We start from the raw sequence: 17,187 nt of genomic DNA, 5'->3' as shown, positions 1-17,187 counted from the left end.
TTAGACAGCTTTTCCCCGCCCTGTGGTGGGGTAGTGGCACTGCCTCGGTGGTGCAGTGTATGTGAGGAAGGACGGCGGGGAGGAGTGTGAATCCCTCTCAGTCAGTGGCGTGGGGCACTTGATGCTAATAAGGCCAAGGAAATACTGGACACCCGGTTAAGGAAAAAAAAAAAAACACAAAAACAAAACCACCACACAGCCGCGCTCACAGCTTTATGTTGGTACAAAAAGAGTTTACAGAAAGGAAAAAAAAAGCTCTCTTGCCTGTCTGGAGCGTGTCCGATGGTGTGGCAGCTGCCGGTCTTCCTTTGCCACCTCACCCGACCTCGCCGTGAGGTCAGGAGATCCTAATCCACCGTCTCGTCCAGATCTTCCCTTGGGGATTGCTATTTTGACTGCCCTCCCACTGCCAACCTCCATCCCAACTCTTTTGGACAGAATCAAATTCAAAAGAACTGAGAGGGTGGTAAAATAAAAAAGGAGTAAAATAGATATACTACACAAAATGGCTCAGGCAATCTGCGCTCCCTTTGCCTGTGGCTGCTGGCCCTCCATCTTCTTTCCCAGCAGGGCCCGTTGCTGGCTGCTGATGGCTCTAGTGCAGCGTAAGCTTCTTGAGCAGGGGCTTTGTCACCTCCGTGTCTGCAAAGCACCCTGCCAGACACGGGAGGAATGATTCAGTGCCAGTCCCACTGACTTGTGTGCAGTTTAGGTCCAGTCAGATCCTGTATAAAAGGTGAGCAACATTTTTTTACTGCTGATGGGAGGGAGAAGAGAGCACCAATCTGGAATGACAGGAAGAAATGTGCTACATTGATGGTGTTTCCAAGATTGGCACATCTTTATTAATTAAAGATCAAGACAATTTTGTTATTATTTGCTTGCTGGTTACACTTGAAACTGCTAGGTCCACCAAGTAAAGTAGTTTGTTTTGTTATTACAATGGTTTATTTCATAATGTTCAATTCGGTCTAGGTCAGTACATTTTCTAAAGCAATGCGGAAACTTGTTACAGAACATGAAAAGCCAGCTGGCAAACTCCTTGTTCAAAATACAGATTCCATGTTGGCTGGGAATCTCTCTACTTTGATATGTATGGAAGTCAGGCCAAACATAATTTCAGTGTGTTTTTATGGTGTTTTACAATTTACCAAACTATAATAATGCATTTATAGATGGTTTGGGGCTGTCTGGATTGGGAGATGGGTTCGATTCTTTAATGTAGAAACTTTACGTGACAAAACACCATGCTGAAATGCAGAGTATTATTTTTGTTAACAATGTCTTTCTCTTTGTTTGAGATAAAGCAAAATAAATTACCCTGAAATAATAGAATTCACATTCCTCTATATGCACTGATTGATTTAAATTGCATTTTAAGTCTTCTCTTTATAGCTTAGAGGTTGGAATAGCTGATGTAGAGGAAGCACTTCACTAAATATGTCAACCACTGAACTACTAGGATCTTTATCTCCTGCTTTTTATCACTGCTGACGGCTTTTCCCCGCCCTGTGGTGGGGTAGCGGCACTTCAATGTGTACACATTACTGAACACACAGTTATTCAAGGTAATACAATGTAAGAATGCTAAAATGCTTAGGCTGGTAACAGTATTTTCATATGAGTACTGAATAAATAATGAAATCATAAAAATGGATTCCTGTGTAGAAAAAGTTACAGTGCATTCACAAACTCATGGTCTTGAAAAGAAGGAAAAGATCATTTCCAGTTTTCTGGAAAATAATATATTTGGGACTGATGTAAATGTGCATCCCTTGGTAACTGATCTGTATTATTTATTGAATCCCATTGTTTAAACAAAAAAATATTTAAAGCTTGTCTTGCTACATAACACATTTACATAGTTTTGAGTTCAAGTCACTTCCTGTTTCTGTAACACTTGAGAGGTTGACCATCTTCCTCCTGTATTTCCTATAAAGCAAATATAAGTATTTAATTTTGCCTTGCTGATACTTACTCCAGATTTAGGTCTTCTTGTTGCTGTTCTTCAAATGAATCAACAGATGTGGTTTCTCTTGCTAAACCACATTTAAAGTATCTTAATTTTTCATGTGTATAATTCCAAATGGATAATTTGTGACCCATGTTTTTTCTTTTCACATTGTTTGCCTGTTACGTTCACTACATCTTGCTCCATATCCCGACCTGTACCGTTGACCTTCTCTGTCTCTTGACCCCAGCCCTCTTGACTCCTGACTTCAAGTGCTTGATTAACGTACATTTTCTTGAGCACCTTTCACTTGAACTTCAGCCTGTGAATAGCTGTCAGTTACATCTAATTAAATAGGGACCTTTTTATGACCTGTCTCTCATGCTGCTTGTAAACATGTATACCGCAGGCAACCTGCCTTAAAGAGTCAGTAACCTAAAGTCTCTTTCTTTTGTTTTGCTTTAACATCCACGGTCTCTCCTGCCAAAACTCAAAGCATGATGTATCAGCCATCCTCCCCCCGCCAAAGAAGGCTAGACACAGCTTGCTGTGGAGCCTGTCAACTCCATTCGATGTGTCAGCCTGAGGGAATCAAATGAGAGCAATGAAACGTGTTTTCTGCCTCCAGAGTCTGTAGCCTCTGGCACCTACTGGTACTGGAGCAAAGGAGGAGCAGTAGCACAGCTGGCCTGGCTCAGGTCCCATGGTTTTCCTCCTAATAGCAAATATTTCTCATGCAAACTTGTCCCTGCTTGTTTTACAACTCATTTAGAAACTGCAGTGTTAAAGCTACTTTAATTTTAGTACTCATTTCAATCCTTTTTTCAAGTGACATAGCTGATCCAGCAGTCATTAAAGGGCAGCATTTTGTTCCTTACAGGAGTCTGGATTCAAAGATATCCTGGCTTCATGTGTCAGTAGTGGTTCTTGAGCTTGGCAAAAGTATTAACTTACCATCTTAAACTAGTCTGTCTCTCTGATACAATTTCATTCTGAATTGCAGAGAAGCCTGTGTAATTCATCTTTCAAACCATAAAACAGGTCATAAAATGAACATGAAATGTGGATAGACAGGTCTGACTCTCAGCCCACCATCCCCCTTTTTATGCATCGTGCACTATCTCTTAGGGCAAAACACTGTCAAAAGTGACTGCTGCCTTTGAGAACTTCATCTTCTGCCCACCCAAGGCCAGGCACATACAGCAGAGCTTTTCATAACCAAGGGCTGTCGGCCTCCGTGGCAACCCAGGATGATCTCCAAACTCAAAAATGTCTCAGATCAGACTGCTTTTGAAATCAGCATCCTCAGCCTTCCTGTCATTCCTTCCTCTCTAAAGTGAGAAAAACATGAGATTCTTAACCATAGTTTGGTATCTGCTAATCATGAGCTTATTTTGATTATAAAAGAACAAGTTATTTTTTTTAAAGGTTCAGAAACAGAACAAAGTATCTCAAATGTGTGTAGCTGATGCAAGGCCAACAGTGGCTAACTTCATTTCTTACATTAGAAGAAACAGGAAAGTAGGTGAGCATGTGTCTTTTTGATCTAATTTTGGTCTAATGTTTGCCTGGAGAGCACAGTGAAACCACAGCTGCTCATCCTTTCGCAAAGCGGCATACCCCCAACTTGTAGCTATAAACAATAGCTATCTCTGTTTGTATAGGAAGCATAGGGCATTACTATGTGATATTTGCACAGCTCTACATGCTCGGTCATTACCAGTCTACATGACTGTTTGTAATGTAGACGTAATCTCCTTTCTCTTTTTAAGGGTGCGTAAGATTTACACGGCGCGGCAGCGAAATTGTGCAATGCTGGCATAAATAATCTGTTATGACAACCCCTCTGGGAGCAGCTCCTGTTGGCAGGATATGTGTAATTCTGGGATGGTCTGATGCGTTGGTAACTGCACCGTAACAATGGAAACATGAGCTTGGCCTCGGGTATTTCACGGCTTGGGTTGGCGGGCTCAGCTGCGTTGGCAAGGTAATGCAGTTCAACTTCAAAAGGGAAGGCAAAGAGGCTAATAGTCACTGCAGAGGGCCATCTGCTAGACAGCCAAAACTCCCTATGATGTATTAAGAAACGCTTTTATAAGAGGCTGTGGTGGGTTGACCCTGGCTGGACACCAGGTGCCCACCAAAGCTGCTCCATCAGACCCCTCCTCAGATGGATGGGGGAGAGAAAATACAATGAAAGGCTCATGGGTCAAGATAAGAACAGGAAGAGATCACTCACCAATCACCATTGTGGGCAAAACAGACTCGACTTGGGGAAAATTAATTTGATTACCAATCAAATCAGAGTAGGATAAGGAGAAATAAAAACTAAATCGTAAAACAAATTTCTCTCACCTCAGCTTCACTCCTGATTTTCTGTACCTCCTCCCCATCAGCAGTGCAAAAGAATGGGGAATGGGGGTTGCGGTCAGTTAATCACATTTTGTCTCTGCTGTTTCTTCGTCCTGGTGAGGAGGACTCCTCACACTCTTTGCTTGCTCTAGCATAGGGTCCTCCATGGGAGGCAGTTCTCCATGAACTTCGCCGACGTGGGTCCTTCCCATGGGCTGCCGTTCTTCATGAACTGTTCCAGCATGGGTGCCTTCTATGGGGTGCAGTCCTTCAAGAACAGACTGCTCCAGCGTGGATCCCCCATGGGGTCACAAGTCCTGCCAGCAAACCTGTTCTAGTGTGGGCTCCTTTCTGCATGGGCCCACAGGTCCTGCCAGGAGCCTGCTCCAGCATGGGCTTCCCAGGGGTCACAGCCTCCTTTGGGCATCCGCCCACTCTGGAGTGGGGTCTTGCATGGGCTGCAGGTGGATCTCTGCTCCACCATGGACCTCCGTGGACTGCAAGGGGACAGCTGGTCTCACCATGGTCTGCACCACAGGCTGCAGGAGAATCTCTGTTCTGACGCATGGTGTACCTCCTGCCCTCCTTCTTCACTGGCGTTGGTGTCTGCAGAGTTGTTGCTCTCACATATTCTCACTCCTCTCTTTGGCTGCTGTTGCTGTTGAGCAGGTTTTTATTCCGTTCCTTAACTATGTTATCCCAGAGGTGCTACCACCATCACTGATGGGCTCAACCTTGGCCAGCCGTGGATTCATCTTGGAGCTGCCTGGCATTGGCTCTATCGGACACAGGGAAGCTTCTAGCAACTTCTCACAGAAGGCAACTCTGTAGCTCCCCAGCTACCACAACTTTGCCATGCAAACCCAATATAGAGACATGCTGAACTTTCTTTTAAAATAAACTTTGGTCATTTTTCTTTTAATATCTTCCTTTGCTCTGCATGCTGTCTGTTAATAATCTGCTATCACACTATTGGTGCTGTATACATACATCAGTAAGAAGTCACACTTCTGTGATGCTGACTCATAATCATTTAGAAGGGAAGGCTCGTTAAGGGAGCTGAAATTAGCCACACTGTCCAAAGGAGATTGTCCTTTACCTTTTGGAGTCCAAACATGAGGAGCTCTCCCTCTTCCCTGGCGCTTCTGGCTGTGTCCTTCAGGAGGTGAACAGACAGACAGAAGTATATTTCAACAGACCTGTAGGACAGAGTGAAAACATTCAGACAGGTTCAGGTTTTGTATGTCTTGGTCAACACTTCATCTGGCAACACTGTGCTAAAGGACTATCTAAAAAATTCTTCTTGCTCTGGTAATAATGATTTATCTATTTGCCACAGCATCTGTCATCTGTGCTGATATCTGTATCTTATCTGTTCTCTGTCCAAAAGATGATAATGTAATAGGATCATGTTTTGAAAAAAATGTATGTAAAACTGCTATGTTTCATGGTACAAATATTGAAAGAGATGTTATTAATAGCTTGAAATACACTGTACCGGTAGCTGGAACAGTGTTGAGGACAAACTAGGAAGGGGACAATATGATCAAAGGGGAAACAATGTCAGCACTCAGCTGCAGGAAGAGCCATTAGTGGTATTTGCATAGATCATATATTCCCCCTCGTTATCAGGAGCTCATTCACTGTACTTACCAGGGGTAGCCGGCTGCAGACAGATAATGTGTTACTCCCTTTCTCCCTTACTGATGGCATCTGGGGAAGAAGTTGCATGTTCCACTGTAGTATGCATTTCTTTTGTCACCACAGCAGCTTGTGGTGATGGTTTTCTGTCACAGAGACACACAATTATTTTTATGAAGTGGCAGCAGTTCTTAAGATCCTGAGTCATATCAATTTTTTGGTCTGCCATTTTATCCATTAACCCTCCAGTAACTGCAATGCAAATGTCCTTATTCTTCTTGTTTTCGCTTTTTGTTAAACAAAACATCAGCAGATGGCAAGCCTTCACTGGTACAGCTTGATCATATACCCACAGTAAAAACATACCGGCCTTTCGTTCTTCAGCCTTTTTCAATGGGTACCTCTTCCCTCCTGACTCCTGCCAGCCCAAAGAACTGAGAAAAATGCTCCAGCAGTGACATAAATAAGCCTACAGAATCACAGAATCAACTGGTTTGGAAAAGACCTCAGAGATCATCAAGTCCAACTCTTGGTCCAACTCCAGTCCATTTACTAGATCTTGGCACTAAGTGCCATGTCCAGTCTCATTTTAAAAACCTCCAGGGATGGTGAGTCCACCACCTCCCTGGGCAGGCCATTCCAATGCCTGACCACTCTCTCTGTGAAGAGTTTCTTTCTAATATCCAGCCTAAATTTCCCCTGGCAGAGTTTAAGACCATGCCCCCTTGTCCTATTGCTAACTGCTTGGGAGAAGAGACCAATCCCCACCTGGCTATAACCTCCTTTCAGGTAGTAATAGAAAGTGATGAGACATTTAGCCACAAACTACAAAAATTGTTAGATATTACTGTGCTGACTATATCGTGTCTAGGAAAACTAGATTTGATGCACACAATTACTTGACTAGCTCCAGTGCCCTCTAATAAGGTGATTTGAAAACATTGGCTAGAATAGCACAACAGAGGGTCCCAAATTGTGTTCATGCATTTTCTTCAAGTATGTACACTTTGCAGCCCTGTAACAGGACCTGCTGTCACTAGCTGTGGCCACCACCACTGCTGCCACTGGTGTCCCTGCCAGTGATCGTATCTGACTTTTAAAATTTCGAAATGTGTCTCCCCTCAATAAGTGCCAGTAAATACAGAGAGCAGGACACCTGATAGAGCCCTGCTCTAGCTGCCCGCAGTAGATAGTCCAACACAAATCAGCAAGTAGGCAGGATCTCCTAGATCTGGCCTCCCACCAGCCTGAACAACTACTTATTCTCCCGGCATTTCTCTGCACTAGGTACACACAGCAGCTGATATACGTATTAGCTCTATTTAGGTATTGAAAGGAATATATTTGACTGTATAACTGGTTTTGAAACATTGTTCTGCTGTTCACAAGAATGAGAGCTTCTGAACACTCTGTATAAGCCTTTGATTACTGCAGCTCAACTTTTCTATTAGCAATTATCTTAGGCAATACACAAGAATATTTTGGGGCACTGAATACTGTACCAAAACACTGTAGCCTTATTCTGCAAAGTGCCACGAGAACATGATTTGAATGTGCTAAAAAATGCTCCAGTGTGTATTGGTTTGAGCGTATTCTGTCCAGAACATGCTGGTTTTATGCCAGACTAGGTATTGCCAGTTTCCCCCAGACAATATGAAGCCACTATAAATACCAAAGTGCGTATTCTGGATAATTCACCAGAACTGCCATCATGTGCTCCTGCCCCATCCATTTGGACTGGTAGGGAATCCAGTACCACACAAATCAAACCTTAAATGGTCTTGTCAGCGTGTCCTTACTAAAACTGAAGTTTCTTAATTGTCTCAGCCTCTCTTCTGTCTGGCATGCATACGAGCATAAAGAAATCTAATATTTACCAGCACAGCTGTTTCCTACCTCCTTCCCCATCTGCAGCCCCCCAGGACACCATTCTAATAGAGTTTTGTGTAAACAGCAGTTGGCAAAAAAACTGAAGTCCCTTCTAAGGCAGATATGACATCAGTGTGATACATGTATCTTAAGTTTCTTCAAAAAATTATTTCCTCCAGATAATGCCCACCAGAGAAACAGCAAGCTGAGGGTGTTCCTGGAGGGCCTCATCCATCTATGGCTGAAGACAGCATCAGGCTTTGGGTTGGCTGCAGGAGAGGTGGGTGTGGAGCTACAGGCTGAGGTGGCCTCTGCTGCTATTTGTCGGCTTGCTAAGGGGGATTTGCCAAATACAAGATTTGTGCGGCTGATCACGACTCTGCTCTTCCCCAGCTAAAGGAAAGCACGGGGATGGGCTGAGGGCAGGCAGCGGCATGGTGGAACCATCACTCAGGTGGGGACCAAACACCATGGCCTTGGCTGGAAGCAGCTCCCAGGGGACAAGGGTGGATCCTGTTTGCAGCTTCACAGTGGTGCTGCCTGGGGACCTCTCCCTTGGCTGCACTGACTGCCTTGTCCCCAAGCCCTGGCAGCCAGACCTCCCAGTGAGGGGGATGCTCTCAGCGCCTTTACAAAGTGAGCACAGTGGGCCTTGCTGTGTTTACAGCTGGTCTGCACGAACACGATGCTTTCTACTATTTTCTTGCAATCTGTAGCAAAACCCAAAGTTCCCAATGTTGTTGGAAAGGAAAATGCCACCCAACCAGCAATCTGGTCCTTATCGCAGCTGTTCCGTCTCAGTGCCCAAAAGTCAAGTTTCAATCAATTTAGCTCTGGATGCCTTTTCAGTTTCAGATAAACCAGATCCTTCAGTACTTAACAGCTTTTAGAAAATATATGCAATTAAATATGATATGTTGGATTTGTTTCAGAATACCTGACTTGCACTGGTATGCTTCCAAAGACAATTTCATTAGAGTTTTTCTTTCCATAATAGTACCTGGAACCAAATCCTGCAATTTCCTTCCTGTAAGTAGCTCCCACTGAAATCAGTGGAGCGACCTCAGAGGTATGGTCTGCTGAAGATGTCTCTTTTCTTTCCATAGACCAGATTAACTGCTTTGCAGGCTAAATCTAGCCATGGAGTCATTGGATGGTCATCTCTGCTAAGAGATCAAAAAAGGATTATGTGTTATATCCTTTTATGTTCTAGTCAGTGGCTTGAACTTGGCCCATGTGAGCAGTGGCTTGATGTCACTTATGGGAGCAGACTGTAATTTGGAATTCTGGCAAAGCTTTTTCACAAGTGAATAGACTGTCCCAGGCAAAATCTGAATAAATGGTGTAGTTCTTTAATGTGAAATCTGGAATGGCAGTGAAAGGTTTTGTGGTTGAAATGTATACCTCCCCACCTGTAGATGTGCTGGGTCTCACTATCACCAGTTGGAGCAAGCTGTCAAAATCCAACCCTCGATTACAATATCTGGTGAAGAGATAAAGTTGTAACTGTCACGTCCAAAAAGACCCATTGATGTAAGGAACAACATTGCCAATGACCTCAAGAGGTGGACGAGCTGTCCTTTTGTGAATACAGGGATGGTGAAAGCATTGATGTAAAGACCAATATCATAGTGAGTTAAAGCCAACAGTGGTGGTACTTAACTATTTTTAAAGGTTAGTTCAGGCAGGTGTTCCACCACTTCTGGTAGCATAACCAAGTTGAAATGGTCTCAGCAGAACAAAGCAGTTCTTTGTCCCCACTGGGATGTAAAAGTTGCAGGAAAGAAACCATGTGAGTAGTAGGTAGATTTTTAAATAGAAATGCATAGGAAAAAAATAATTTTTTTGACTGACTTATGCTGGAAGTTTCCATTTGGTTTTGGATTTGCACATACAAAAATATTTATTATTAACATTTTCAGAATATTTCATTGGTCCTCAATTTTGTGTGTGTGTCTGAATACCTCCTTGACTGCACAGTCTCCAATGTAGCAGCATGGTAAAGACAGGCTATTTGTGTCTACTTAACACCCATTTGCAAAACTGTTGGGGCCACCACCAAGGCACGCAGAGAAAACTATATCCTACCTTATGTTTGGAGAAAAGTGTCCAGTGTTGCTGAACAGTAGTGAATACTTAGCTATGTATCCACACATAGCCTCTGGTGTGGCATTAAGCTCTCATGGAGTATTCTCTGGTGAATACAATACTATGTGGAAATAATTGGAAGTTAAATATTTCATGTGCAATCACCTGATGAAAAGAAGTCTATGTTTTCACTTGAAAATCTTCAAATTTTCCCCAAACTTTACTTTTTGTTGTTGTTATTGGCGAAAAATTAAAGAAGTAGGAGAGTCACAATCTGCTTTGGTTTTATCAGAATTTAGGCTTCGTAGAAATAATATCAGAAAGGAGTTTGAAAATCATTTGACATGTTAATTGAACAGTAGCCACAGGATCCAAGAAGGCAATCCAGCTTGACTGCGTTATCACAGCTGGTGTATTGGCCTTGCTTGAGAAAATGGGTATTTTTGGTTTTCTCTCCATTTTAGGTCTCTCCTTTAAACATGGGCCGTGCTGGCAGTTTCTGTGAAGTTCTTGCTTTTTCAAATTTAGAAAAACTATTTGAGAGTTAATTTTTGATTTTTTTTTTCTGTTCACAGCATTATCTCCCTATCGAACAGAGTCATCAGCAAATAATTTGCTGTTAAAGAAGATATTACATTGGTTCTTCTCATAACATTCTGCTTCCGTCTGTACTTTAAATTGAAAATGTAACTCTAATGCAGTAGCTCTTCCATGTGATTTTCCTCCTAATCTTTTTACATCTGCTCTTGCTCCACCCTCGACACTCACTGCACACTGAAAACATGGTATTGAGACAGCTTAAAGAAGACATATTTATCACATTTCTTCTGTCTATAAAATGTTTAATCCTCAACAAATGATGCTTTTCTAATCCATTTTTTACATTCTTTGAGAACCATGGCTCATCTCTCAGACATACGTCTCATCGTGTTTTGAATTGGATTATTTAAGAAGCCCTGACAAAATGCCTAAAAGCCTTTATTGGCATAGTATTACTTCTGTTAGAAATTGTATTTGCTTCCTGGGCACTTTGGCTAATCCCAATGGCAGAAAGGGTTGCTGGAAGAAGGATGCACAGCAGAAAGAGAGACTGGGGACCACACATCGCACAGAGAGCAGGACCAACTCCTGAGGTGCTGGAGTAAAGGTTACCTGTTAAAAAGAGCTTTTATCAACAGGTTTTGTCAGAAGAGCTCATAGGGGACTCCAGTATTAATTTGAAGCAAATGTCCTATGAGTTTTCAGAAGAGTGTCAGAAGCACCACATTTTTCTGTCCACATGGGGAGCGACTTGTGAAGCAGCTCAGGGTTGCTTCCTGCTGCCTCACCACAGCAAACTGAATTTTCAGTTTCTGAATGGGGACAATGCAGATTTTATGGCATGGCAGTTTCTCTGAAGACTTGAGTGCTGACTTTCTTTCCAGTATTGGCCTGAATCCATTAAACTGCACATGAATGCACAATACTAGAAATTTTCCACTTCAATCTATTCATTAAAACTGCAGTCTGTTCTATGGCTTGCTCACTGCAGAAAGATTGAAGTCAACAATTTCTTCTGTTGTGTTTTGGTCGATAAATCTGCTGGTCCAGATTCATTTCTGGTACAATTCCAATGCTGCAATGTGGATGGATGTTGTCTTTTATCTCACTCACAGAATTAAATTGTACAATCAAAAAGATGTGAAATTTTCAAAAGTACTTTGCTTAAGAGAAGGTGAAAATGTTATTGAACAAAGACAAATGGAGGAATTTTAATTTAAAATTTACTGCAGGTTTGCTGACAACTGGTTGTTAAGCCGATCTATTCCAGGTTAAGTTTAGGCAATAATCATAAATCAAAATGAAATACAAGATCAGTTAAATAAAGCTATTTAGAAACATTTATTTTTTAAGATACACTTTACAGGGCTTCCAGGCAATGCATGGACTGTTGACAACTGAATGATGACTTGGGCAGATGAAGAAGTGGCAGTGAGTGAGAACTGCCTGAGTGAAGCACATCTCTATTCTTCTGTTTTATTACTGCGTTGCCTCTGGCTTCCAGACCAAGGGAGAGGCCAGCTGGAGCAGGCAGGCAAATTTACAGATGTTAACGTTTGCCTTTGGCATTTTCTTTCACCGAAGTTCAGAATATCATCTGCAGTCTTCTGAGAGTTGATGTACAGTTTGGAGGTGAAAGACAAAACTTACCTGAGCATCCAGGGCATGGATCTATAACCTGGGACATGATGCTTTCTCATGTAAAAGCATACTCTGATTATTATTGTTTGTCGTGAGGGGATGTGAAAACCACCATCTGCGTTGCCGTTGGGACGCGGCACAGTGCGACTGCCACCACTAGGTGGCACGAACCTGATGCAGCAGAAAGCGTCTGAAAAAATGCTGAAACATGTAATGCTTTGCTGAACAGCTGCCATCCAGTAAGTGAGAAGACTAGCAGCACCACGCTAGCCATCAGCACAGGACTCGGCTGCAAAGCCCACTTCATTCTGGTTTGCACAACAGCCTTTTAGATAACAGGGGAGGGAGGATGTGTTTGGAAAGGAACCGCTGTGTTGCCTCTTCCTCCCAGCCAAAATGAAAATCCACTGCTAGTATTTTTTTTTTCTTTTCTGTATTTCTGCAGCCAAGTATTCAAAGCACACACTTTTTTTATCCCATTTGGAGCTACAGTAATGTGGACAGCTAGAAGCACAACATGAAAACAGCTAGCTGGCTGCTGTTGCTGTGCCATTCCCTCTGGCCAGGGCCACGCAGCTCACTGGGTGCAACCTTGCTTTTAGACCTCAAAATTGTAAATTGAAGTGTCTGAGCAGCACTTTGCCTCCAGGCCAGCACCAACACTGCACTGCAGGTGTGGGCAGAGCTGCTCTATGGTGTCCTCTGAGCGGGATGTCAATCTGGAAGCCTTGGATCACTCTCCAAGTGGGTGTTAAAGACCCCAAGATACTTCCAGTTGAAGCAAGTGATCCTCGAGATTTCTTTAGGGATATACACTCTAATATACTGCTGATTTTTTGTTTAGATTTGCTAATACCTAATCCATTACTTAAAGCAACATTTTTATATAATTATGATAATTGATCCTTATTAAATACAGAAAAGCTGGCCTCGCTGTTTACAACATAGGGGGCTGATAGCTACAGAAATATGTTCTGGATAGTCTTACAACTCTTGGTTAAGCTTTTATAACATTATTTTTTTCTACAGCATGAGAGATGTGGAAAACACTTTAAACAGGGAGAATATGTGCTTTAAATGTGGTATCATATATGCAGAAGGCTCTCAAAATAAAGAAAATGGAAGGTCCTTGTACTAAAGCACCTATGCTTTAAATGAGATTAAGTGCAGGATAAGATGACAATAAACAAAGGGTTGGATGAAAGGCTGGCAATGGTGAACAGTCAGACTTTATAATATGACCATATCTTATTTCCTCCTCACATTTTTTTTTTAATACAGTAAATTTATTGTAATAGGATTTCTGGACAGCATCCACTTTGAAAGCCTGTGCAGAGATTAGCAATAGAAGATTGGCTGAAAAAAAAAAAATGAGGCATGTCAAAGGATTTTAAGGGAGTCCAAGGTTGCAGGAAGCAAAAGATCAGAGACTACTTCTTTGAAAATTCTGCTAACAATTTCGATTTCTTAAACAGACAGCACGTTTAAATACATTACTCTTATATAAAAGTCCCTGAGTCATTCGTGTCAAATGTGAATTTGATTTGGTTTCCTGGAAGTGTGATGCTACACTCAGACACTGTGGTGACAAAGGGTGTACACATGAAGCCAGTCAGAAACTGCGTGCAGGGGTAAGAGTTTCCTTACAGGAAACTTGAATTTTGGCAAAAAACAAAGTCGGTTCTCAGTTTTGGCTAATGAGTTAAAAAATTGGGGAAATGTTCTTTTTTTGTACAACATAGAGGAAAGCAAGCTATATCTGAGAAAACCTTCATTTTGACACTACCTGATTTTTCACCAGCACGAGTTTCAATCAACAGTTCTCAAATATCTCTAAAGCATGTATTCTCACACTGTTAAGTCCCTTGCCCGAAAAGGACTGCAATTTACTTGCACTTGTCAATTGTATGCTATTTAACTACACAGGTATTGTGGATAGCGCTTGAAAACACATGATGATAGAAGCCCTGAAGGTTGCATAGAGGCAAAGCTTGCTTGGGGGTCCTTCCTTGGAGCGGGCTTTCTGCTCAGGCAGAGATGCTTCACCAGCCTTTTCGCCCCTTCTGTGATCAGAGCTTCATCCCACCCCATTTGCTTTGCAAAGGTCTGGGCTCCCAGGGCCCTGCAGCAGTGACAGGGGCACAGCCAATGCAGGGGAACAGCCCAGGGAACAAACCTTGAAACAGTTATCTGCCAAGGCTGAGGGTGAATTACTGGGACTCGATATTTGCCAAATTAAAAAAAAAAAAAAAAAAAAAAAGTTGCCTACCAGCTCACATTAGGGACATTAGGGACGCACAATCAAAACTCTGCAAATTCAAAACATCCAGTGTTCACGGTCTTCTTTTCTACAGAGAGGCTGAAATTTGTACTGTTTCACAGACAGTTGAGGTGTGCTTTTTCAAAACACCAGAAGAGTCAGAGAGGGGCACTCATCATTGCAGCCCCAAAGTGCAGCCCTGGACATCCTCATAAAAATCTGCCCAGAACTTCACGTGCCCCCACCCAGAGTGCAAAAAAATACCACATATTTCTGCACAGCTTTCCTGCACAAAATAGCTTTTCTGTTAGTACTGGGCCTATTGCATTTGGATCTGTGTTTGTTACAATTAAAGAATCAATTTTGACCAAATCTTCCCGGGAGAATCTCCCTCCTTATTAGATATTTTTTTCTTTTGTCTGTTGTTTCTAAAAATATCTATAGAGATCAGCAACTGGAAATCTGTTGTCGTAGTAGCAGCAACTGAATTATTAGTACTTTATTTTCCTGAAGGAAAGTGTTTTCTTATGTCAAAACATTGCAGGATAGTGTCTGCAGTGCTACACAAAACATCTGTACACATTTCCATTAACTGCTAGCACGCTGGATCAATATTCAAACGCGGTCATTTGTGTTCTCTGCGATACCACAGAGTATCTAAAAACTGTCTCTAAAAACTGGGTGGTTAATGTGAACCAGGCATTTTTAAATAGATCAGCCGGCCCACCCATGATTATAAGCCTGAACATAAGGGAGCATGTTTTACAAGGTCAGTTCCAATTAAAGCTCCTCTCCCAACCCAAATATCTTTAATCTCCAAAGACTACTTGTATGCATCATTTCGCTTATGCAAGTCTGTTTTGTGATTACTTCCAATTGCTTCCCCTCCCACGTAGCTTTCTCACCCTCATCTGCCACAGTTACGAATACACACGTAAAGATGAAACTGGCTTTAGCGTGCTACAGCTGCTTTGCTCGGGTGCTTTTTTGTAGGGCAGCCTTCACAATGTGATTTAACACTTAGGAACAAACCGGCACATGGGGGAAGGGGAAAGAACTGCTCAGATGATGATGCTCAGTAGATCATATTCCTGCTATTTTAGTTACTAGTTTTACTCTTTTACTCTACACTTTATACACAAGCATAAAGTTGTAAAGATGCTAAAAAGAGCACAGGAGAGTTTTTTTGATAGCAGAAATAGAATTAAATCCCAGTCTTGAATATGGATCAGAGTCAAAACTCCTGATCTAAACTGGAGACAGGCTCAAATGTCAAGGGCAGATTTTGATCTTAATTCTCAGCGTGGAAATCTGAAGTAGCTCCATATTTTGTCAAATGCAGTGTTTTGCTGGAAACCTCACTGAGAGCACAGCTTGAATCAAAGTGTGTGTATTTGGTGTTCAGTGTTTTGATTTGGGTTGCGAAAGAAACCCACTTGCGAACTCTGGCGCAATCCAAGACCAAGAATGGAAATTTGTTCCAGCCCATTTTAATTAAAAAAATTGTTTTAGAAATGCAAAGGTCAATCAGGACACAGACCATTGTATTATTTGAACAGAGTAGAAAGTAATCTTTCTCCAAACTCTACCAAAATATACTGATTTCTTTCTTATTTTTCAACAGGAGTAAGAAACTATGGGCTTCTGCAACTCTTTTATTCCAGGAAGGGGGAGTGATGCCATCTGATTCAATATTTGCTTCCCTGCCTTGCATCAGCCTGGTAGTACAAAGGGAAATGGGAAACAGCGGGTCTCCTGAGCTGGCTGCTCTCTCCTGAGGGAGCTCCTGGCTGGCACTGAGCTGCCCCCAACGTCTTGGGAAGAGGAAAGGTGGGGATGGACATGGCTGAGCCTGCAGTGCTCACATCCTACCCCATCCCATCCCACCCCAGCTGCTCTCCTGTCTGGTGGGACTCCCGCTCCTTAGGACAGTGGAGCAGCCTTGGGGCTATAACCAGCTTTTCTGAGACATCTCTTCCCAGCTCGGGTGTGCCAGAAAATCAGGCCCAGTGGAGTTACACCAGCATGCATGTGAGCAAATGAGGGCCCTGGCTCTTTAGTTTCGTTGTTCCATGTTGATGATGCAATATGACTAATTTGCTAGGAATAATAGTGCTGCACTCAGATATGCCCCTCGCAGAAATAGCTTCCTCGCAGGCACATTAAGGGTAACCTTTAGGAAAAAAAAAATTGCCTCAGCTCCTGAGAGCAGAATGACTCTTTAAAGCCACAGATACTCCTTTCAAACTATACCATCTTGCTTATGTAGTATGTAAAAGTACTAGGTGGCACCATACTGTGTTTGAATGGTGCTTTTGGACAGGTTGTTTCTCCACGCCCTCAAATAAAAATACATAGAAAACCATTTTTTAGATAAATGGTGTCCTTTGTACCAGACATTCCCTCCAGTACTGAGGCTTGGGGTTTACTGGCATGGAACTGTCCCTGCACAGTATGTTGGTAGTGCCAAGAGTTTGAATTAAAGGTCTGAATTAAAGAAAGCAGATATTTAACTGAACAGACTTCCCAAGCATACGCAGAACATTTCTTATCAGTGTCCATAAGTGCAACTGATGGTAAAGGAATCCTGCCTTTGAACTGATTGCTCTGATCAGATTTGGTTTTAATTGAGTTCAGATGTAAATAGTTTTTAAAAAGGAAGCAGTGCTGTAGAAATAATTGGGGTTTGTATACTTCCAGTTGGGATTGGTGGTAAATTCTGAAATTCTTCTGCTTCTCTTTGACAATTATGTCAAGTATGTGAATTTCTAGCTTGTGTGTGTGTGTGTAGGAAGATGAGAATATCTGTATTAGTCCACCTCACCCAAAACCCAAGGGACCCGAA

Source organism: Patagioenas fasciata, chromosome 1, assembly GCF_037038585.1.
Source record: "Patagioenas fasciata isolate bPatFas1 chromosome 1, bPatFas1.hap1, whole genome shotgun sequence".
NCBI classification, from domain to species: domain Eukaryota; kingdom Metazoa; phylum Chordata; class Aves; order Columbiformes; family Columbidae; genus Patagioenas; species Patagioenas fasciata.
This window is presented reverse-complemented; position numbering follows the sequence as displayed.